General features: G+C 42.0%; 1 protein-coding gene across 1 annotated transcript in view; it reads left to right on the top strand.

The window, feature by feature from the left end:
• LOC136866814 (inactive dipeptidyl peptidase 10) overlaps window positions 1-25,579 on the top strand; it is a 1,081,356-nt gene that overhangs the window by 833,006 nt on the left and 222,771 nt on the right. The gene's annotated exons all lie outside the window — the stretch shown is intronic.

Below are 25,579 nucleotides of genomic sequence, written 5' to 3'. Positions count from 1 at the left end.
TTAAGGCCACGGCCGCTTCCTTCCCTCTCCTAGCCCTTCCCTGTCCCATCGTCGCCATAAGACCTATCTGTGTCAGTGCGACGTAAGGCAAATAGCAAAAAAAAAAAAAATTCAATTATATTCTTTCATTAATAATGTTATTGGTTATACGTCGCCTTAAATACTTTTACGGTTTTCCGAAAAGCCAACTTGTCTGTTTTTCCCCGCAGTATTTATTTTACGTACCAGTAAATCTATCGACGCGAAGCTCATCTTTAAATACCACCGGACTGAACAAGGAGCGAACCTGCCAGTTTAGGCTCCGAAGGCCAGCACTCTACGATGTAAGCTACTCATCCCGCCTATCGTATTTCATGTATATTGATAATGTACAACGTGTTTTCTTCACGTTAAGTGTTACCAGTAATCAAATTACAATCTTCGTGAAGGCCACAGAACTACCCGTCTAGGAATAAAGTGAGTGGAAAAATAAAACGCAACAACATCGGTGTAACTGTTCGGTATTTCATGTCAATACAGTCTCGGAATATTTGTACAGTCGCTCAAAAAAAGAAAGAAAGAAAGAAACTAAGAAAGAAAGAAAAAGCGCATGGTATTTTGCAAGTTGCTCGTAGGTACACTCTTCTCATGAACTATTGTTTGATGTGGGTATCCACAGGATTTTTATCTACATGGCAGGCGAATTATATTTTGATAATAAATTAAAATGAAGTATGATAAAATACTACATGCGAAGAATACACAACATCATGCACCCTTCTTTTCTTTGAGTGTCTATACATCTACGAACAGAAAAATTGATCCTCTAGCATAGAGTTATTATTAATAAAATTACAATACAAAGAATGATGAATGAGATAATCAAATGTATTCTACATATTACTAATACTGATGAGCCTCCGTGTATCAGGCGGCAGCGCGCCGACCTCTCACCGCTGGGTTATGTGGTTCAAATCCCAGTCATTTCTTGCGAGATTTGTGCTGGATAAAGCGAATGCGGGGCAGGTTTTTCTCCGGGTGTACCAGTTTACCCTGTGAACGTTCATTCCAGAAACACTCTCCTATACCATTTCATTCCATCTGTCAGTCATTAATCATTGCCCCAGCGGAGTGCGACAGGCTGAAGCAGTCGGCACAGCTCCTATCATCGCCGCTAGATGCGGGCTCAATTCATTCCATTCTTGGCCCGCTCGAATGGTTGGGAACAGGCTGTGGATTTTCATTTTTCATTACTAATATTGACATACGTCCTGCTCTTTGGCTGAATGGTCAGCGTCCAGGCCTTTGGTTAGGAGGACCCCGGGTCCGATTCCAGGCCAGGCCTAGGATTTTAACTGGGTCTGGTTCATTGCCTCCACACGGGCTCTGGGTGTTCGTTTTATCCCATTCCACTCCTCTTCATATACACACACAACACACCACTACCACAGAAACATGAAATAGTGAGTGTATCCCTTCAGATAGGTTGATGTCACAAGGGACACATGGCCACCATATCCACAAGTGCTGTAAAGTTCGCACCCGCAACCCTACTACAATGTGGGAGATACGGTTCAAGAATACTAGTAGGCCTACTGGTATACGTGAATGATTTAATTTTCAGACGAACGCATGAAAACATTAATATTTTACGAAACCTGCACAAACTGCAATGAGAGCTGCTATGCGTCGCTGCATTTAATGAAAGAAAACCTTGCATGTCTTCATGGGGAAATTCCCAGCCAGATTGCTTGTATATCAGTCCACAGTTCATTGATACTAGATGCTGGAGGACTTCAAAAGCCTAGTTGTCGACCGAACATATCGTATGCATGTCGGGCGAATGGGCAGAAAGCCGTATCTACTGTGTTTTGAAGAAATCTTGAGCATTCCTGCTAACATTCTCTCTCTAGCTTTGTCTTATTGGAAAAGAACATCGGGAGTGCGCTGAACGAAGTATACGAATTCTTCCCTTACAACATCCCTGATGTATTAATTACTGGTGAGAATATCCTCAATATGTGGCAGCCAAAACCGTGAACACACCCAATGGTCCTCTACACAATTACGCCAGGCGTTCGGCCAGTATATCGAAGTACAATGTGTGCTGGATGATTCCTCTTAACACGATATCGTGCAATGTGTATATGGCCAATACTGTCGTCCAAGTCGAACTCATCGGAAAACACGACATGTTGCCAATATGCCTGCCCTGTGTGCGTTTTCAGGCAAATTATAGCCTGAGATGTCGATGGTCCAGAATCAAAAGAATTCGTCGCAAATGAGTGCGTGCAAAGTGCAACCAGTCTTCTCTGAAACAGACGTCGTCTGGAAGCAGATAATACCACACCTGTTACAGTGCTCCAACGTTGTGTTAACACTCGTGATTAAGTTTGTGCGGTTGGACAAGATGTCAGTTACCCCATGGAGTCGTCACAGCTTACGACCCGTTGCCGGATTCTCGATGCGCCTTATTCCCTTCGGTGTACTGCCTCCACACTCGTATCACTATAGTGGAATTATGTCCTATGCAAGCAGCAATGTCGCGAAACAAAAATACACATACACATTTGCTCGCGTCCAAACTGTACTGTTTGTTTATACTGCACCCTTTCAGAACAACGGGGCATAATGACTCTTCGAGAAAGTTTTACAGCCTGTTGACTCTGGTCCATTAATTGCTTGTATCCTCAACATCTTCTATTTAAACTCTTAATGTTACAGTTCTGATGGTACTGCTGAGTCCCGGAATGCAAAATTAACCTACAGTTCTATTCATTTGCTTGTAATGTCTTGCTTTGCATTTCACATGCATTTCAACCCACCTTCGTGTTGTCGTAATATTCCTAAACATGAGAGTATGCCCATTGTGAGCCGTCATGGTTACAACACCGTTGACGTTTACATCTGGTGAGGCTGTGGTATGTTATTATAATTCTGATGAAGTCAACCAGGTCCCTCCTAAGGTTGCACTACTACGAGAAATCAGGAAATAAAAAGCCAACATATGGCAAATAAGGGATTTTAATATGGATTCTTGAACAAGCGAAGGAAAAGTATCTTCATGCCGTTGATGTACTTTTCGGAAACAATGCAGATATTTGAAATACGAGGAATATTCAATAAACAACGCCTCTCAATCAGTTAATCTCCACCGATCTGCTGTCGCCCAATTGGAAGATTTCCTATCGTTTGTGTCACTACTCTATTCTATTCTTAAATGATACCAGCGAATTTTAAAATTGATCAAACGTCTCCCTTGATAAATTATTCCAGTCCCTACCTTATCTTCCTATAATAAGTAATCACCGTAGACCTATGATTCCTATGTACACAATATTTGGTATTTGTGCCATCTAACACTCCTTTAATTTACGAAACAACGTTTTCCACCGCCACTAGGAATGAATCGGATTTTCCAGTGCCGGGCCCAAACCCGGGTAAAGGAGGAGGGCCAATGGCTTGTTGTTAATCCGCGGGGACTGCACTGATGTCGAGTAAGTGCTGCCATTAAAACTCAAGAAATGCTTTAGTTGACAGTCCATCTGTTAATGTAACCAGAAAATCCTACCCCTCATGGGGATGGATAAGGGCGAGTACTTGGCGCCTTAAAACTGGGTCCCTCGGCTGAGGTATGGTAACCCCGACAGAAAAATCACTGGTCCTCCAGGTTGAGGGTTGTGCGAAGGGCTGGTAACTCTTCCACTTAAAAACTTACTCATAAATCTCAGATGCATAACCGGACGGAATCTATGATGACGATAAAGGTAAAATCAAAGAACAAACTATTTGGAATTAGAGATGCATTAAAGTTGGTAACTTCGAGCGTGAGAGGCATAATAGGCAAAGAAGAAGAACTGGATAGAGAGCTGGCTAGGAAAGAAATCAATGTTGCTATAATTGCTGTGACAAAAAAGAAATTGCAAGGGACAAAACAAAGTGATAAATACACTAGGATTTATATTAGAGTTACACAGGATAAAAGAGCTGCAAAGGGGGTAGCAGTATTAACAGACAGGAAGTGTAAAAACAAGTTAGAAAGCTACACCTGTATAAATGAAATAATTTTAGTGCTGAGGTTGAAGGTAGAGAGAGTGAAATTAACATTTGTAGCTGTGTATGCTCCTGAAGAGAAAAAAACGGGCAGAATCAGAACAGTTTTATGTAGTCCTTCAATCAGTGTTAGAAAACGTACGTAAAAGTGACTTTGTTATTCTGGCTGATGATCTCAATGCTCGAGTAGGGAACAAACCCATTGCAGAAATAGTGGAAAATAAAAGTGAAACGACTTCAAATGAAACTGGTAAATTATTGATAGAATTTGCATCCTATAATTAATTAAAAATTACCAACACCTTCTTTGAGAAGAAAGAAATACATAAATTGACATGGACTGCAAAAGGACAGCGATCAATTATTGACCATATTATGGTCAATTAAAAGTTAGGCTGAGATGTGACAGATGTCAGAGTACATAGAGACAGCGATTTACACGGATATCTGGTCACTGCAAAAATCAGAGTTCTTGCTAAATGGAGGAAAAGGCTGAATACAAATATACAGAGAAACCAAGAAATCTATAAGATATATTTACTACAAGATGATGAAATAAAGTACTTATATCAAAATCGGCTGCAACAGTATTTAGTTCAATTTCCGACAAGTACTGATATTAACAACGAATGAGTAATCATACCCACAGCAATTCAGCGAGAAGCAGATAAAGCCTTTGGAAGGAAGAAGAAATTTAGGAGAAAACTGGGCTTAAAATATGGAATAAAGGAATTTCTGAGCTGTCAAGCAAAAACAAATATTATACTTGAAAATGATACAGCATCGGACCCCAAAAATGAGAAAGAATATAAAAACAGCAGGAACAAGGTCAAGTCGCTAACTATAAAACTCAGGAGCGAATCATGCGATAGGTTAATAAACTCAATATAAGATGATATCCATGGTAGACAAGAGATGGCGTATAAGTTAATGAAGCACATCAACAGTGATGAAGGAGAAACTGCCAATATAAATGTAATCAAAGAAGAAAAATGGCACAATGGACAGTATGGAGAGAGTCAGGAAGATCAAGATATAGATAACGACGTTGAATAAATTGACCTAATAGATATAGAAGGACTTAATACTGTTTTTAAATCATTCAAAAATAGAAAAGCACCGGGGTTAGACAAGACAAATATGGATTTTTTCAATTATGGTGGGATTATTCTTAAATTTAGATTGTCACATTTAATTAATCGTTGTTGGAAAAGAAGAAATATACTAGAAGAATGGAGGAAAGCTAAAATAATATCACTTTTCAAGAAAGTAAATAGAAGTTCTGCAGTAACTATCAAGGAATAAGTTTATTAAATGTTGGCTATAAAATTTGTATATGTATGTTGGGTATTCAGCCCGAAGGCTGGTTTGATCTTCCACAGGTCAGCAAGCAGGTGTCATAAACAGCCTAAGCGTCCTTGAAGAGGCGTACTAGGGAAATGAGAAGTGAGGTAGTTTCCCGTTGCCTTCCTCACCGAGCCAGAAGTTGCTAATACATATCAGTCTGCCAAGTCCACTGAAATACATGCACCAACTGACCCTATGAGCGATATTTTCAGACATATCATAACAGGGACCGGCTGCATAGAGAACTGCATTACTAGCATCACACATACCTCAGTCACTTTCATATTGTCAAAGCCAAGGATGAGACTGAGACAGGTCAATGAAAGTAACTAATTTATTCTAGTCCATACCAGAAGACATACTGCACCGTAAACACTTCATCTCGCCAGCAAAGGCATGCTATAAAATATACTGTATGCTAAAATAATAAAAATAGGCTTAAGATTATTGCACACAAACTCTTATTGGAAGAACAGTGTGGATTTAGAAAATACATATCCTGTATAGATAATATATTTTGCCTCGTCATCATAGGCATTTATTCGTTAACGAATATGTAGTATATAAATACAATATCATTTGGACATATTATTGGGTCGTCTCAGATGGCTGAACAGTCCAATTCTGGATGCACAGATTTTATTGCAGTGACAGCACACACTAGTAGTTGCGAATATTTAGCCTCAGATAGATACTGGAGAAGAGAACAGAATTTAACTTGAATACTTATATCGCTTTTGTCGACTATTGAAGGCTTTTGATAGGGAAGATAGAGAAGAGTTATGGAATGTAATGGTAAAATAATGGATACTCTAAACATCTTATTCAAGTTATCCAAAGTCTGTACAAAAAGACGAGAACTGTGTTATATCCAGGATACAAACTGACGGAAGAAATATTAATTAACCAGTGTGTACGTCAGGGATGCAGCATCTCTGCAACGCTGTTCAATATATATATATATATATATATATATATATATAGATGAAGTAACCAGAAACTGGAAACGAACTGTGCACTCTGAAATAAAATTGAATACAGAGACATGCTTAAATACTATGCTCTTTGCAGGTGATCAATTTATCCTGCAGGATGATGAAGACATACTCAAGAAATAAATACATCATTTAAACACAATTTATAAAAGTTATAATCTTCGAATATCCAGAACGAAAACCAAAGTTATAGCATAGCAAAGGGAGCATCCTATCAGAACGAAGATAGTAATTGCCAACCAACCAGTAGAACAAGTCTCAAATTTTAAGTACCTTGGTTGTGAAATATTTTTGAATGATGATGACGAGGTGAAGAAGAAGCGCCATCGATTTAAATATATGTGTGGTACAATTCGCCGAATAATGAAAGGAAAAGTAAGAGAAGATATACAACTTAAATTCTATAAGACTGTGGCTGTACTAACTTTGTTACATGGAAGTGAGACATGGGTGGATAAAACAAGCTATAGGAACAAAATACAATCATCTGAAATGAGATTCGTAAGATCAGTGAAAGGATACTCCCTAAAAGATAAAACACACGGTTCAAAAATATTAGAGGAACATGTTTTGTAACGTCTGGTATGTGAACATTAATTTGGTAGATAGGGTTCCAATGGTCGTACAGCATACCTTGAGACCTTTGCTACTCATTGTATGTCAAATCGAAGTTATACTCCATCTGCAGGCGTAGCCATGAATTCAACTGTCAGGTGACTCCTCAAAACAAAGTGAATAGTAGGTTCGAACCCCACTGTTTTCCGTGGTTTCCCATTTTACACCAGGCAAATGCTGAGGCTGTACCTTAATTAAGGCCACGGCCGCTTCCTTCCCACTCCTAGCCCTTTCCTGCCCCATCGTCGCCATAAGACCTATCTGTGTCGGTGCAAAAAAAACCACATGGCACTACAGCCCTTGAAGGGCCTTGGCCTACCAAGCGACTGCTGCTCAGCCCGAAGACTTGCAGATTGCGAGGTGTCGTGTCGTCAGCACGACAAATCCTCTCGGCCGTTATTCTTGGCTTTCTAGACCGGGGCCACATCTCACCGTCAGGTAGCTCCTCAATTCTAATCACGTAGGCTGAGTGGACCTCGAACCAGCCCTCAGGTCCAGGTAAAAATCCCTGACCTGGCCGGGATTTGAACCACGGGGCGGCTTCAGTGGATTACACACGCTGAAAATACATAACATGAAATACAGATAATTAATCCCCAAATGCTATCTTCAAAATATATATCACAATCACTAAATCAAAATAAAAATAAATACCTCATTGCGTCCACCATAAGCAATATTATGTTGTGGCACGATCAAAAACGAAAAGGGAATTATAAGCACCGAAAGGTACGACTCGTAAAAATTTCATAATCGGGTATGACATAATGGAGAAGAAATGTTCACAAAAGTCGTCTGAAGAAAAATTCAGATTCGATGTCAGACTGGAATCCCTTATCTTGAAGAATCGCATCGATCATGTGCCCTCGAAAACGATGCCACAATGAAATAAGTAAATTATGTAGTCCAAGAAATTTAACACTGAATTGTTAGACTATTTGGTCTTCAAAATATAACGTAGAAGTTGCATCGCTCAAACTCGTGATGAAACCGCGTTAGAAGAATGCATTCGCTAATCACACAATAAACATCTGAAAATAGCGTACGGGATCACAAATCGTAGCAACGAAATCCAACTTTGATTCCAAATATACATTATTTCTTCATCAGTAGGTATTCCCTTATTAACTACTTTGCATCGTATGAAAGTAACTATCTTACGTCATAAATCACACGATGTTAAATAACATCATGGGCCTAATCACAAGAACACATTTAAACCTCATCACAAAAATCTCCAAAATGTCAATCGTTGAGCCAACAACTTATAGTACTGTGATATCCCACACAGCACAATATAATCCACAATCTATAAGTACACCTCACATAATATGAACACCTTTCAAAATCAGTAGTATAATAAGCGGGTTCGGCCGCCTCCTCCTCCTCCCGCCGCCTCCTCCGCCGCCGCCCGAGGGAAATTTGAATTTTGGCGGGAAATTTGAATTTTGGCGGGAGATTTGAATTTGTAAACAAAGCCACGTGCTTTTTGACAGCTGTCATCGACAACAACGCATCGCTAACCTCAGTACTGCCATCTTGACGGGCCTAAACCTCACTAGTGCCAACTTAACCTAACTAGCATGAGGTAAACAAAGCCACGTGTTTTTTGACAGCCACGTGCTTTTTGACAGACAACAACGCATCGCTAACCTCAGTACTGCCATCTTGACGGGCCTAAACCTCAGTAGTGCCAACTTAACCTCACTAGCATGAGGTAAACAAATCCACGTGTTTTTTGACAGCCACGTGCTTTTTGACAGATTTGTAAACAAAGCCACGTGCTTTTTGACAGACAACAACGCATCGCTAACCTCAGTACTGCCATCTTGACGGGCCTAAACCTTAGTGGTACCAACTTAACCTCACTAGCATGAGGTAAACAAAGCCACGTGCTTTTTGACAGCCACGTGCTTTTCGACAGATTTGTAAACAAAGCCACGTGCATTTTGACAGACAACAACGCATCGCTAACCTCAGTACTGCCATCTTGACGGACCTAAACCTTAGTGGTACCAACTTAACCTAACTAGCGCGAGGTAAACAAAGCCACGTGCTTTTTGACAGCCACGTGCTTTTTTGACAGCTGTCATCCGCCATCTTTAAACTACAGAGCACCGTGCTGCCCTCTTTCGTCACCTGTCATCGGCAGTGCTGCCATCTTGACGGTCCTAAACCTTAGTGCTACCAACTTAACCTCACTAGCTCGAGATAAACAAATCCACGTGCTTTTTGACAGCCACGTGCTTTTTTGATAGCTGTCATCCGCCATCTTTAATCTATAGAACACAGTGCTGCCCTCTTTAGCTGAAATGTGGTGGCGGATAATTTGAAAAATGCTTTTCGACAAGCAGCCATCTTTAATCCAGAGAGAACAGTGCTGCCCTCTATGTGGTGGCGACAAATTGAAAAATTCCACGTGCTCTTGTTTGAAAACAAACTCACGTGTTTTTTTGACAGCCGTCATCCGCCATCTTTAATCAACAGAACACAGTGCTGCCCTCTTTAGTTTGAAATGTGTTGGTGGTAAATTCCACGTGCTCTTGTTTGGAAACAAAGCCATGTGCTTTTTTGACAGCTGTCATCCGCCATCTTTAATCAACAGAGCACCGTGCTGCTATCATGCGGACAATTTCATCACCTGTCATCCGCCATCTTTAATCCACAGAACACCATGCTGCCCTCTTTGTGGCTACTACCTTAAGCACGTAGTAGCGGGCAATTTGAAAAGTTCTGTTAGCTATCATCCGCCATCTTTAATCAAGAGAGCACTGTGCTGCCATCTTTAGCTACATACCTTTGAAATGTGGTGGCGGCAAATTGAAAAATTCCACGTGCTCTTGTTTGGAAACAAACTCACGTGCTTTTTCGACAGCTACCATCCGCCATCTTTAATCAACAGAGCATAGTGCTGCCCTCTTTAGTTTGAAATGTGATGGCGGCAAATTCCACGTGCTCTTGTTTGATAAACATAGCCATGTGCTTTTTTGACAGCTGTCATCCGCCATCTTTAATACAGAGAGCACCGTGCTGCCCTCTTTATCGTAGTAGATGTAAATTCGTCACCTGTCATCCGCAGTGCTGCCATCTTTAGCTAGATACCTTTGAAAAGTGGTGGCGGATAATTTAAAAAGAAAAATTCTACAGCAGCCCTCTCTCGACGCTAATTGCATAAGATGGCGGCTATACATGACTCCTTAAGGGTGCTTACGCAAGATAGCTGCTATACACAGGTTCTTATGAGACGCCCTTGGGATGCTTGCGCAAGATGGCAGTTATACATGGCTCCTTATGAGATACCCTAGGGATGCTTGCGCAAGATAGCGGCTGCTCTTATGGGACGGCTTAAGGGTCCTTGCACAAGATGGCTTGAGACGCCCTAAGGATGCTTGCGCAAGATGGCGGACACAAGATGGCGGCTATACATAACTCCTTATGAGACGCTTTAAGGGTGCTTGCGCAAGATGGTTGCTACTCTTAGCTTAGAGGCTAACGTGTCGTGATAGTTCGATTCATTAAATTTAGGGCTTAAATGCAAAATGTTAAATATATCGAAAACGGTGCACCGTAGAGCAAAACGGACAAGATTTTTCTGCCTAATACCTAGGTTCGCAGTATAAGGAACAAGAAAATCATAGTCTAATGATGGGATCAACGGTTCGGTTCCTACTTAGGCCCTTTGGCATTTGCTCTGTTTTAGCTTGTATTGAAGCGAGTCTTCGTAACATGATCAGGTCTAGCTATGGTAGAGAGTATAACGTACCGTGCAGGTTCGATTCATTAAATTTGGAGGCTTAAATGCAAAATGTTAAATATCTCGAAAACGATGCATCGTAGAGCAAAACGGACAAAATTTTTCCGCCTAATAGGTAGGTTCGTAGTATCAGGAACAAGAAAAAACATAGTCTAATGATGAGATCAACGGTTCGATTCCTACTTAAGCCCTTTGCCATTCGCAGCTATCTATTTCTACAAGATGGTGGCTGCTCTTATGAGAAACAAGATGCCTTGAGACGTCCTAGGGATGCTTACGCAAGATGGCAGACACAAAATGGTGACTATACATAGCTCCTTATGAGACGGCCTAGGGGTGCTCGCACAAGATGGCAGCTACTCTTATGAAGAAAGCTAGCTTAGAGGCTACTGCGCAAGATAACAGCTGCTGTTATGCATGTGGTGGAGGGCAATTTGAAATTCTATGTGCTTAATCAACAGAGCACCCTGCTGCCCTCTTTAGCTGAAATGTGGTGGTGGATAATTTGAAAAATTCTTTTGACAGCTATCATCTTTAAACAAAGGCGACTATACATAGGCTGTTAAGGCCTTATCATTCTCCTCCTCCTCCTCCTCCTCCTCCTCCTCCTCCTCCCCCTCCTCCTCCTCCTTCTCTACCTCCTCCTCCGCCTCTTATGTCAAGGCATAGCTTTATATCGAACAAGTTTAAACCTGCATCGCGAAGGCAAGCGTGTGCAGCGATAACATTATTGTGCATGTTTAGACTTTCGAAACATAAGAAGAGTAGAATCAAACGCTGTACTCGATACGACATGTGATCAGAACATTGATTGATGCGTTCAGAAAACAAAATAAGTGATCAAGACTAGAATCGAACAATGTACTCAATACATCATGTGTTTAGAATATGTCAGGGGATACGCTTGTTCTAAGAAGATCAGATTGAAACATAACAAGACTAGAATAGAACACTGTAATCGATGTTGTTAACTTCAACATGTGATCAGAACATTGATTGATGTGTTCAGAACACAAAATAAGTGATCATGACTAGAATCGAACACTGTACTCGATACAACATGTGATCAGAACATTGATCGATGTGTTCAGAACACGAAATAAGTGATCAAGACTAGAATCGAACACTGTACTCAATACAACATGTGTTTAGAACATGTTAGGGGGTACCCTCGTTCTAAGAAGATCAGAATGAAACATAACAAGACTAGAATCGAACACTGTAATCGATGTTGTTAACCTCAACATATGATCAGAACATTGTTTGATGTGTTCAGAGCAAAAGTACAATTTTGATGATTTGCACAGCTAACTCGCTCGGTAAACGATATAGCCAAAGTATAACTTCAAATTATTTACCTTCCATCATTCGTCTTGTGTGTAAAAATCAGTCGAACAAGTTATCGCATAAACATGGCTGAAAAAAAAATCGTGATAGGGTATGGAACCCAGGGGTTACATCTTATCAGAAGGGCAAAAAGGATGAAAGGACTCTTCCTCCTCCTTACCGCACATTCCTTGGCTAAAGGGCTAATGGGCTAAAGGGCTAATGGGCTAAAGGGCTAAAGGGCTAAAGGGCTAATGGGCTAAAGGGCTAAAGGGCTAAAGGTGTAACAACCTCATCGATCGCTATCAGCAAGAACGCTTGTACTTTGTAGAAAATTAATCTTTATTGGTAAATGGTTTTATGTACAGAACAAGGAATGGAACCTAGGGGTTACGTCTTACCTAATAAAATCCCCGAGGTGCGATGAGTTACGTTTTTCGAACTAGTGTTTGGAACACTGAACTTTTCAAGATGGCAAGAGTGAGGTTAGCAATGTTCTGTTGTTGGATTTTAAATTCCGCGCTACAACATGCATAAGGTGGCAGCCCTTGAGGTTTACTCCCGTAAAGATGGCAAGAGTGAGGTTAGCAATGTTCCGTTGTTGGATTTTTAAAATTCCCCGCTATAACATGCAAAAGGTGGCAGCCTTGAGGTTTACCGCCGTAAAGATGGCAGCAGTGAGGTTAGCGACGCTCCATTGTCCTTCAAAGTGAGGTTAGGGTTCGTCAAGAAGACAGCTGTCAAAAAAGCACGTGGCTATGTTTACCAAACAAGAGCACGTGATCGTGACGTCACGGTCACGTAATCAATCCTTAGCTCGACGTCGCTAAGAGCAGCATTAGGATTAGCTATTCTTAAAAGTCTTGGGAACAGAGCAGCAGTATGAATTGCTATGTTTCAAAGCGTGTGCACATCACCTATCGATTTTACATACATCGACTCTCGTACTAAACTTCTCCCGCTAGATTGTGCTGCTATCTTAGCATGACTAAGATGCATGAACTGAAAGTACGAAGAATAACCATGTTTTAAAGCGTGTACACATTACCTATCGACTTTGCATGTATCGACTCTCGTACTAAACTTCTGCAGGTAGATTGTGCTGCTATCTTAGCATAACTTATACAAATGAACTTAAAGTACAGAGAATAGCTATGTCTCAAAGCGTGTACACATTACTTATTGATTTTGCATGCAACAAATATCGTACTAAACTTCTTCCTCTAGATTGTACTGCTATCTTAGCATAACTTATACACATGAACTTAAAAGTAGAAAGAATAGCCATGTTTCAAAGCGTGTACACATTACTTATTGATTTTGCATGCATCAAATATCGTACTAAACTCCTTCCGCTAGATTGTGCTGCTATCTTAACACAACCTATACGCATGACCTTAAAGTAAAAAGGTGTGTACACATCACCTATCGATTTTGCATGCATCGAATCTCGTACTGAACTTCGTCCGCTAGATTGTGCTGGTATCTTAGCATAACTTATACACATGAACTTAAAAGTACAAAGAATAGCCATGTTTCAAAGCGTGTACACATTACTTATTGATTTTGCATGCATCAAATCTCGTACTAAATTTATTCCGCTAGATTATGCTGCTATCTTAGCATAACCTATACCAATGAACTTAAAGTACAATGATTAGTCATGTTTCAAAGCGTGTACACATCAACTATCGAATTTGCATGTATCGACTCTCGTACTAAACTTCTGCAGGTAGATTGTGCTGCTATCTTAGCATAACTAAGACGCATGAACTTAAAGTACAAAGAATAGCTATGTCTCAAAGCATGTACACATTGCCTATCGATTTTACAAGCATCGACTCTCGTACTAAACTTCTTCCGCTAGATTGTGCTGGTATCTTAGCATAACCTATACGCATGGCCTTAAGGTACAAAGAATAGCCATGTTTCAAAGCGTGTACACATTACCTATCGATTTTGCATGCATTGACTCTCGTACTAAACTTCTTCCGCTAGATTGTGCTGGCATCTTAGCATAACTTATACACATGAACTTAAAAGTACAAAGAATAGCCATGTTTCAAAGCATGTACACATTACCTATGGATTTTACATACATCGACCATCGAACTAAACTTCATCCGCTAGATTGTGCTGCTATCTTAGCATGACCTTAAAGTAAAAAGAATAGCCATGTTTCAAAGTGTGTACACATCACCTATCGATTTGCATGCAACAAATATCGTACTAAACTTCTTCCGCTAGATTGTGCTGCTATCTTAGCATAACTAAGATGCATGAACTGAAAGTACGAAGAATAACCATGTTTTAAAGCGTGTACTCATTACTTATCGATTTTACATACATCGACTCTCGTACTAAACTTCTTGCGCTAGATTGTGCAGCTATCTTAGCATAACCTGTACGCATGAACTTAAAGTACAAAGAATAGCCTTGTTTCGAAAGCGTTTACACATTACCTAATGATTTTGCACGAAACGACTATCATACTAAACTTTTCCCACTAGATTGTGCTAAAATCATGTAAGTGTGCTGCTATCTTAGCATAACCTATCGATTTTACATGCATCTACTATCGTACTAGACTTCTTCCGCTAGAGCATGTAGCAATCGCTTTTGTGTATCCCTAACCCATGTGCATGAACTTAAAGCATAAAGATGAGCTACGTTCTAAAGCGTGTACACATCACCTATCGATAATGTATGTATCGAATATCGTACTAAACTTCTCCTGCTAGAGCGTACGAGTATCGCTTGTGCGTGCACGAACTTAAAGCATAAAGAATAGCAATGTATAAAAATCTTGTAAACAAAGCAGCAGCATTACGTATAGTCAAGATTAAATGCGTGCACACATCATGTATCCATGATGCACACAGTACTAAACTTATTCCATTAGAGTGTACAAAGTTCGCATGTGTTTGTGCTGCTATCTTAGCATAGCCTATGTGAATGAACTTAAAGCATAAAGAATAGTTATGTGTAAAAAATCTTGTGAACATAGCAGAGTGTTAACTACGTAGGTGTAGACATTGAACTTTACATGCTGAGGCAGCATACTACGTGACCGTGACGTCACGACCACGTGCTCTTGTTTGGTAAACATAGCCACGTGCTTTTTTGACAGCTGTCTTCTTGACGAACCCTAACCTCACTTTGAAAGACAATGGAGCGTCGCTAACCTCACTGCTGCCATCTTTACGGCGGTAAACCTCAAGGCTGCCACCTTTTGCATGTTATAGCGGGGAATTTTAAAAATCCAACAACGGAACATTGCTAACCTCACTCTTGCCATCTTTACGGGAGTAAACCTCAAGGGCTGCCACCTTATGCATGTTGTAGCGCGGAATTTAAAATCCAACAACAGAACATTGCTAACCTCACTCTTGCCATCTTGAAAAGTTCAGTGTTCCAAACACTAGTTCGAAAAACGTAACTCATCGCACCTCGGGGATTTTATTAGGTAAGACGTAACCCCTAGGTTCCATTCCTTGTTCTGAACATAAAACCATTTACCAATAAAGATTAATTTTCTACAAAGTACAAGCGTTCTTGCTGATAGCGATCGATGAGGTTGTTACATCTTTAGCCCTTTAGCCCATTAGCCCTTTAGCCCTTTAGCCCTTTAGCCCATTAGCCCTTTAGCCCATTAGCCCTTTAGCCAAGGAATGTGCGGTAAGGAAGAGGAAGAGTCCTTTCATCCTTTTTGCCCTTCTGATAAGATGTAACCCCTGGGTTCCATACCCTATCACGATTTTTTTCAGCCATGTTTATGCGATAACTTGTTCGACTGATTTTTACACACAAGACGAATGATGGAAGGTAAATAATTTGAAGTTATACTTTGGCTATATCGTTTACCGAGCGAGTTAGCTGTGCAAATCATCAAAATTGTACTTTTGCTCTGAACACATCAAACAATGTTCTGATCATATGTTGAGGTTAACAACATCGATTACAGTGTTCGATTCTAGTCTTGTTATGTTTCATTCTGATCTTCTTAGAACGAGGGTACCCCCTAACATGTTCTAAACACATGTTGTATTGAGTACAGTGTTCGATTCTAGTCATGATCACTTATTTTGTGTTCTGAACACATCAATCAATGTTCTGATCACATGTTGAAGTTAACAACATCGATTACAGTGTTCTATTCTAGTCTTGTTATGTTTCAATCTGATCTTCTTAGAACAAGCATATCCCCTGACATATTCTAAACACATGATGTATTGAGTACATTGTTCGATTCTAGTCTTGATCACTTATTTTGTTTTCTGAACGCATCAATCAATGTTCTGATCACATGTCGTATCGAGTACAGCGTTTGATTCTACTCTTCTTATGTTTCGAAAGTCTAAACATGCACAATAATGTTATCGCTGCACACGCTTGCCTTCGCGATGCAGGTTTAAACTTGTTCGATATAAAGCTATGCCTTGACATAAGAGGCGGAGGAGGAGGTAGAGAAGGAGGAGGAGGAGGGGGAGGAGGAGGGGGAGGAGGAGGAGGAGGAGGAGGAGAATGATAAGGCCTTAACAGCCTATGTATAGTCGCCTTTGTTTAAAGATGATAGCTGTCAAAAGAATTTTTCAAATTATCCACCACCACATTTCAGCTAAAGAGGGCAGCAGGGTGCTCTGTTGATTAAGCACATAGAATTTCAAATTGCCCTCCACCACATGCATAACAGCAGCTGTTATCTTGCGCAGTAGCCTCTAAGCTAGCTTTCTTCATAAGAGTAGCTGCCATCTTGTGCGAGCACCCCTAGGCCGTCTCATAAGGAGCTATGTATAGTCACCATTTTGTGTCTGCCATCTTGCGTAAGCATCCCTAGGACGTCTCAAGGCATCTTGTTTCTCATAAGAGCAGCCACCATCTTGTAGAAATAGATAGCTGCGAATGGCAAAGGGCTTAAGTAGGAATCGAACCGTTGATCTCATCATTAGACTATGTTTTTTCTTGTTCCTGATACTACGAACCTACCTATTAGGCGGAAAAATTTTGTCCGTTTTGCTCTACGATGCATCGTTTTCGAGATATTTAACATTTTGCATTTAAGCCTCCAAATTTAATGAATCGAACCTGCACGGTACGTTATACTCTCTACCATAGCTAGACCTGATCATGTTACGAAGACTCGCTTCAATACAAGCTAAAACAGAGCAAATGCCAAAGGGCCTAAGTAGGAACCGAACCGTTGATCCCATCATTAGACTATGATTTTCTTGTTCCTTATACTGCGAACCTAGGTATTAGGCAGAAAAATTTTGTCCGTTTTGCTCTACGGTGCACCGTTTTCGATATATTTAACATTTTGCATTTAAGCCCTAAATTTAATGAATCGAACTATCACGACACGTTAGCCTCTAAGCTAAGAGTAGCAACCATCTTGCGCAAGCACCCTTAAAGCGTCTCATAAGGAGTTATGTATAGCCGCCATCTTGTGTCCGCCATCTTGCGCAAGCATCCTTAGGGTGTCTCAAGCCATCTTGTGCAAGGACCCTTAAGCCGTCCCATAAGAGCAGCCGCTATCTTGCGCAAGCATCCCTAGGGTATCTCATAAGGAGCCATGTATAACTGCCATCTTGCGCAAGCATCCCAAGGGCGTCTCATAAGAACCTGTGTATAGCAGCTATCTTGCGTAAGCACCCTTAAGGAGTCATGTATAGCCGCCATCTTATGCAATTAGCGTCGAGAGAGGGCTGCTGTAGAATTTTTCTTTTTAAATTATCCGCCACCACTTTTCAAAGGTATCTAGCTAAAGATGGCAGCACTGCGGATGACAGGTGACGAATTTACATCTACTACGATAAAGAGGGCAGCACGGTGCTCTCTGTATTAAAGATGGCGGATGACAGCTGTCAAAAAAGCACATGGCTATGTTTACCAAACAAGAGCACGTGGAATTTGCCGCCATCACATTTCAAACTAAAGAGGGTAGCACTATGCTCTGTTGATTAAAGATGGCGGATGGTAGCTGTCGAAAAAGCACGTGAGTTTGTTTCCAAACAAGAGCACGTGGAATTTTTCAATTTGCCGCCACCACATTTCAAAGGTATGTAGCTAAAGATGGCAGCACAGTGCTCTCTTGATTAAAGATGGCGGATGATAGCTAACAGAACTTTTCAAATTGCCCGCTACTACGTGCTTAAGGTAGTAGCCACAAAGAGGGCAGCATGGTGTTCTGTGGATTAAAGATGGCGGATGACAGGTGATGAAATTGCCCGCATGATAGTAGCACAGTGCTCTGTTGATTAAAGATGGCGGATGACAGCTGTCAAAAAAGCACATGGCTTTGTTTCCAAACAAGAGCACGTGGAATTTACCACCACCACATTTCAAACTAAAGAGGGCAGCACTGTGTTCTGTTGATTAAAGATGGCGGATGACGGCTGTCAAAAAAACACGTGAGTTTGTTTTCAAACAAGAGCACGTGGAATTTTTCAATTTGTCGCCACCACATAGAGGGCAGCACTGTTCTCTCTGGATTAAAGATGGCTGCTTGTCGAAAAGCATTTTTCAAATTATCCGCCACCACATTTCAGCTAAAGAGGGCAGCACTGTGCTCTATAGATTAAAGATGGCGGATGACAGCTATCAAAAAAGCACGTGGCTGTCAAAAAGCACGTGGATTTGTTTATCTCGAGCTAGTGAGGTTAAGTTGGTAGCACTAAGGTTTAGGACCGTCAAGATGGCAGCACTGCCGATGACAGGTGACGAAAGAGGGCAGCACGGTGCTCTGTAGTTTAAAGATGGCGGATGACAGCTGTCAAAAAAGCACGTGGCTGTCAAAAAGCACGTGGCTTTGTTTACCTCGCGCTAGTTAGGTTAAGTTGGTACCACTAAGGTTTAGGTCCGTCAAGATGGCAGTACTGAGGTTAGCGATGCGTTGTTGTCTGTCAAAATGCACGTGGCTTTGTTTACAAATCTGTCGAAAAGCACGTGGCTGTCAAAAAGCACGTGGCTTTGTTTACCTCATGCTAGTGAGGTTAAGTTGGTACCACTAAGGTTTAGGCCCGTCAAGATGGCAGTACTGAGGTTAGCGATGCGTTGTTGTCTGTCAAAAAGCACGTGGCTTTGTTTACAAATCTGTCAAAAAGCACGTGGCTGTCAAAAAACACGTGGATTTGTTTACCTCATGCTAGTGAGGTTAAGTTGGCACTACTGAGGTTTAGGCCCGTCAATATGGCAGTACTGAGGTTAGCGATGCGTTGTTGTCGATGACAGCTGTCAAAAAGCACGTGGCTTTGTTTACAAATTCAAATCTCCCGCCAAAATTCAAATTTCCCGCCAAAATTCAAATTTCCCGCGGGCGGCGGCGGAGGAGGCGGCGGGAGGAGGAGGAGGCGGCCGAACCCGCTTATTATACTACTAAAATCTAACACTGGTTAATTATTATTAGGAGTAACTTACCTTCCACAGCTTGAAGAATTCATATTCTGATATGAACGTGACCTTTTAAAAGACCTTAATGGGACACTGTAATTACATTATATCAAATGGCACTGCCGAAAATGCACCTACGATGTTAATTTGATGTTCAATCTACATCAGGGAAAAGTAATTATTAATGTGCATTACTTTTAAATTGACGTATATTCTAAATAGATTATATCGAGGATTCCTTTCAACATATAGCTGTCAGATTGGAAATAAAGATCGTAAACAACATTCCCAGAACAACCATGATTATGCTACATTCGGCGCGATCTGTGTTCTAGTAAAAGGGATGCTAAGCAAACGTTTAACTTAAATTTAAGAGAAGAACGACGGACAGTGTCTCATCGTTCGTTGTTTTCAATCCATGTTGTATTCTGTAGATGTTTATGAATATTCCTTCATCGTCAGGATAATGCTTTCATTTTTAGACGTATTGGGGGTGAGTAGGTCCTTATCAGTCTTTTACTCACACCATCTAGTGCGATTCCGCGAACTGATGGGCTGTATGACCCACGTTGTCCTCTTAAGTCAATCAGTCGCCACTGATCTGCTTTTAGAGCGGTCAACCAGTCTTGTCTATTGAACTGCTGCAATCCATGTTGAGATATCAGCTTCACGTATTTCAAATTACATTAGTTTTCATCAAAATGACATCACTTCTATGCGGTCACACATACATATATGCAAGAAAAAGCAGAGCACTTGTCTTAGAAATCACGAGATTAATTATCAGAGAAAATATGCCTGTAATAATTTTAATTTTGTATTCAAGCTCTTCACCAAATTTGCAACACACGAAGTAAGCTGACCGGACAAAATAGTAGTCGCCCCTGTAGAAATCATTACAAGCAGCATTTAATACCATGTACCTCCACCTCTGGACTTGATAACCACATGGATTCGATTAGAAAGTGAGTTCACAAGGTTGTGCATATACGTCTTATCTAGCTTAAGCCACTTTCTGAGGATTTGCATTTCCACCAAATTGCGGGGATACTGATGTCGGCGTTTTACCCGCTGTTCCAACATGTCCCACAGATTTTCAATGTGGTTCAAATCAGGTGATTCTGCAGGCCAGTCGATATGTAATAGGGTGGGGGAGTGTTCATAAAACCAGTCACATATGCGTCCAGCCCGATGAACTTCGCTGTGGTCATCCTGAAAAATTGGGATATCAACAGCATACTCGTCATGCAAATGTTGTCTGAAAGACAAGACCTGATCATCCAGAATGTTTAAATAAACATGCTGGTTCTTGTTAGTGGTCATCTCAGTGATCAGGCTCATTCCATGACATGAAAAGCACCCCCAGGACATCACAGACCCACCTCCGGCTTGAACTTGACCTTGCCCACACCCAGGATTAAAAGCTCGGTGCACTCGTTGACGTGCGTCGTTGAAATACACGTGATTTGTCAAAGTACATTATGTTCCGCCAGTCTGCTACTGTCCACGTTTCGATGATTTGCAGCCCATTGAAGACGCACAGCTTTATATGCCTGTGTGAGCAATGGCCTCTTGCGAGGTGACCTACTCCAGATGTTCCATTGCATGCAGTTCTCATCGCTATGTTCTCCCACTAACAGGTTGGGATGGACCTTCATTCTTGACTGCAGCAATTCTTGTCGGGTTTGGAAGCGAGCTTGATTTACAGGCTGTAAAACTCGTCTCCGGTCCCTCTCAGTCACAACCACAATTCTGACGTCGTGTTTCGTGGCCACGTGTAGTACACCACTGCTTGTAGACACGTTGAACAGTCCGCTGAGAAACAGCAACAAAACCAGCAACATCACTCATCGTATGGCCATGGGCACGGCCAAACACGATTGCCTCTGTTTTCCACTCTGTCACATCGCTACATCTACCCATACTGACGTACACTGACTGACAGAGCAAATGCAACACCAAGGAGGAGTGGTTCGAAAGGGATGAAAGTTGGGGGAAAAACAGAGACGGCACGGACGAATAATTGATGTTTATTTCAAACCGATATGCATGTTACACAATGCGCACGGCATCGACTCAGTAGGATGTAGGACCACCGCGAGCGGCGATGCACGCAGAAACACGTCGAGGTACAGAGTCAATAAGAGTGCGGATGGTGTCCTGAGGGATGGTTCTCCATTCTCTGTCAACCATTTGCCACAGTTGGTCGTCCGTACGAGGCTGGGGCAGAGTTTGCAAACGGCGTCCAATGAGATCCCACTCGTGTTCGATTAGTGAGAGATCCGGAGAGTACGCTGGCCACGGAAGCATCTGTACACCTCGTAGAGCCTGTTGGGAGATGCGAGCAGTGTGTGGGCGGGCATTATCCTGCTGAAACAGAGCATTGGGCAGCCCCTGAAGGTACGGGAGTGCCACCGGCCGCAGCACATGCTGCACGTAGCGGTGGGCATTTAACGTGCCTTGAATACGCACTAGAGGTGACGTGGAATCATACACAATAGCGCCCCAAACCATGATGCCGCGTTGTCTAGCGGTAGGGCGCTCCACAATTACGGCCGGATTTGACCTTTCTCCACGCCGACGCCACACGCGTCTGCGGTGACTATCACTGACAGAACAGAAGCGTGACTCATCGGAGAACACGACGTTCCGCCATTCCCTCATCCAAGTCGCTCTAGCCCGGCACCATGCCAGGCGTGCACGTCTATGCTGTGGAGTCAATGGTAGTCTTCTGAGCGCACGCCGGGAGTGCAGGCCTCCTTCAACCAATCGACGGGAAATTGTTCTGGTCGATATTGGAACAGCCAGGGTGTCTTGCACATGCTGAAGAATGGCGGTTGACGTGGCGTGCGGGGCTGCCACCGCTTGGCGGCGGATGCGCCGATCCTCGCGTGCTGACGTCACTCGGGCTGCGCCTGGACCCCTCGCACGTGCCACATGTCCCTGCGCCAACCATCTTCGCCACAGGCGCTGCACCGTGGACACATCCCTATGGGTATCGGCTGCGATTTGACGAAGCGACCAACCTGCCCTTCTCAGCCCGATCACCATACCCCTCGTAAAGTCGTCTGTCTGCTGGAAATGCCTCCGTTGACGGTGGCCTGGCATTCTTAGCTATACACGTGTCCTGTGGCACACGACAACACGTTCTACAATGACTGTCGGCTGAGAAATCACGGTACGAAGTGGGCCATTCGCCAACGCCGTGTCCCATTTATCGTTCGCTACAAGCATCAGCACAGCGGCGCATTTCACATCATGAGCATACCTCAGTGACGTCAGTCTACCCTGCAATTGGCATAAAGTTCTGACCACTCCTTCTTGGTGTTGCATTTGCTTTGTCAGTCAGTGTACAATGTCCGCTTGAAACACCAATGTCTCACTGATCACTACTGCCTCATGCTCACGTACAGACAGTGCGCGTGCGGTTTAACGCGGTATTTGTTCGCTGCGCCATATGTACAGGCTTAACGATCCATCTGTGCCTGCGCACTGGGGTGACTATTTTTTGTCCGGTGAGCTTATTTTTATGAATTAATATTTCAAGGTAGCCATGCTGTACTGTTTCACATCATAGGCACACTGTCATGTGATTTCCTTCGCCAGGACACGTTACATACTGCGTGAATAAATAACACTGTATGTTAAGTAAAATTTTCGAGAATATTAAAATGTATGGTTCTTTCCACGGCTTTTATAAACATGGAATGATGATAAGTTCTTATAGTCAAGACAAAACATAATATCTCCCTCTTCATCAAACGTATGGTAAACAGGTTTTATGCAGGTCTCAGCTGGCTGATATAAAAGAAATCGGAAGATCACGACGTGTGCCAAGATTTGATAATTACCAATCACCTTAATATCAAGTTGAAACGGTTGAAGTATGTATGTATGTATGTATGTATGTATGTATGTATGTAAAAGGGTACCCCCAAAATTCCGTTGAAAAAATGAAATGTCGTATGGCTTTTAGTGCCGGGATATCCCAGGACGGATTCGGCTCGCCAGGTGAAGGTCTTTCTATTTGACTCCCGTAGGCGACCTCCGCGTCGTGATGAGGGTGAAATGATGATGAAGACAACACATACACCCAGCCCCCGTGCCATTGGAATTAAGCAATTAAGGTTAAAATCCCCGACCCGGCCGGGAATCGAACCCGGAACCCTCTGAACCGAAGGCCAGTACGCTGACCGTTCAGCCAACGAGTCGGACAAAATTCCGTTAACATTTGACGAAGCAATACTTCACGGAATTTTGGAGGTAGAGAGGTAATAATTGACAAACAAGATTGGCATGACATCGGATTTCATTGACACAAAAATAAAGTAAATAAATTTTCACTAACAGTGCCTTTTCCACATGCCGCGACTGCAAGCGCATCTGACATCGTCTCTCACGACAGCTCATTTTATACTGTACACGAGTCTCATGCAGCGTCACTGACGTGTTACTGTCCAGCGCCATCTGTTGGTCTGTTTGTGCACTTGCTGTTCAAGTCAATAAAACACCATGTCAATCCAAGCATGTGTGTCAATTTTTACTCCTCAATCTCCAAAATTCCGTGAAGTATTTCCTCGTCAAATGTTAACGGACTTTTAGATCACCCTGTATGTATACGGGTGTGTGTGTGTGTGTGTGTTTTTGTGTGTGTGTGTGCAAAGATTCACCAACATTTCGCAATTTGACTAAATACAGAAAAGCTTTTAAAGAAAATGTTTGTATATCGCATAAGTTATTCAATTTTCTATTGAACTATGAAACGAGAACGTACACGATCCATTACCCATCAAAACGGCCATTACTTATTATTCAGTTCTAAATTAGATCTCAGTGCCGTTAAAAACCCCTTCATTATTCTAATGTTAAGCCAACATTGCTACGTTCATCTGTGTCTCTCAGATGAAATGAGAATTTACGATGTTCTGTATAAGTAAATCAAGTTACCACAGAACTTCGTTGTAATTGTGTTCACATCCTCCCAAAGAAGTTTCACTCAACCTCTGCTCTAGTTATTTTGTTTCATGGCACGTTGCTGTATTACTCCAAATACTACTCCATATGATTCAATCTTGCTGGATTATTTTTTTTTTATTTTTTTGCAAGTTGCTTTACGTCACACCGACACAGATAGGTCTTAATGGTGACGATGAGACAGGAAGGGGCTGGGAGTATGAAGGAAGCGGCCGTGGCCTTAATTAAGGTACATCCCCAGCATTTGCCTGGATTTAAGCGCCCATCATGGTTAGCCATTGTTTATAATAATCTTAATTATTCACATCCGTTTTTTAAGAGAAACCGGAATACTGGAATTCTTTGTCTGGAGGCGCGAAGTGCTGAATGGTGGGCCGCATCATAATTCCCCACAAACAAAAATTAAAACTACTTTAAATAAACCTACACTGGGTGTTACTGAAATAAGTGAAGTCCGATAAATTGGTGGCAGATTAGGCCATTCTAAGCAAATTATGTCCATAACATTTTAAATTAAGGTACAAATGGTTTCAGTAACTCTTCAGGCAGCAGTAGCAAACTACTGTACGCTTGCAGTAGCTATAGTCCTATTAATGAAAGAAGCGTTCTGACAGCTATCACTGAAGGGAGGGCCTACTGCAGTGCCATTGCGCGGTGTTGCCACACTTCTACATTCCTTTGTCCTCGCTCTATTGTTCTTTCAGACCGCTGTATCATGTTGTAGCGTGCGACAAGATCTAAGTGAGAAGTGAAGGGTTTAGCAACTCCAAGCAACTCATTGGGGGGCAGCAGGAACGTCTCCCTGGCGACCGCAGTGGACCCACTCACGTTTCCTTGGCAACTATACCCCTACTCCCTTCTGTCCGGCCAGATAGGCAGTAAACGGACCCTCCCTGCGCAAGCTGTCAGAATGTTTCTTTCAATATTAGTACTAGAGTGTGCGTTGGGACGAGGCAAGGTCGGTGAGGGGAAGTTGATGCGTCACCCAAGCATGACTTTCTTTATTGACAGGTTCGAGAAGAGGAGCAGTCAGTTGATATGAGAGTAGTGCTGTAATCTTCGAAAATACCTACGTAAAAAATTGTTATTGTTGTACCAACCTCACATAGAGGATTGGGATATTTGGACCGGTAGTACTGTGTAGCCT

Source organism: Anabrus simplex, chromosome 3 (genome assembly GCF_040414725.1).
Source record: "Anabrus simplex isolate iqAnaSimp1 chromosome 3, ASM4041472v1, whole genome shotgun sequence".
NCBI classification, from domain to species: Eukaryota; Metazoa; Arthropoda; class Insecta; order Orthoptera; family Tettigoniidae; genus Anabrus; species Anabrus simplex.
This window is presented reverse-complemented; position numbering and strand designations above follow the sequence as displayed.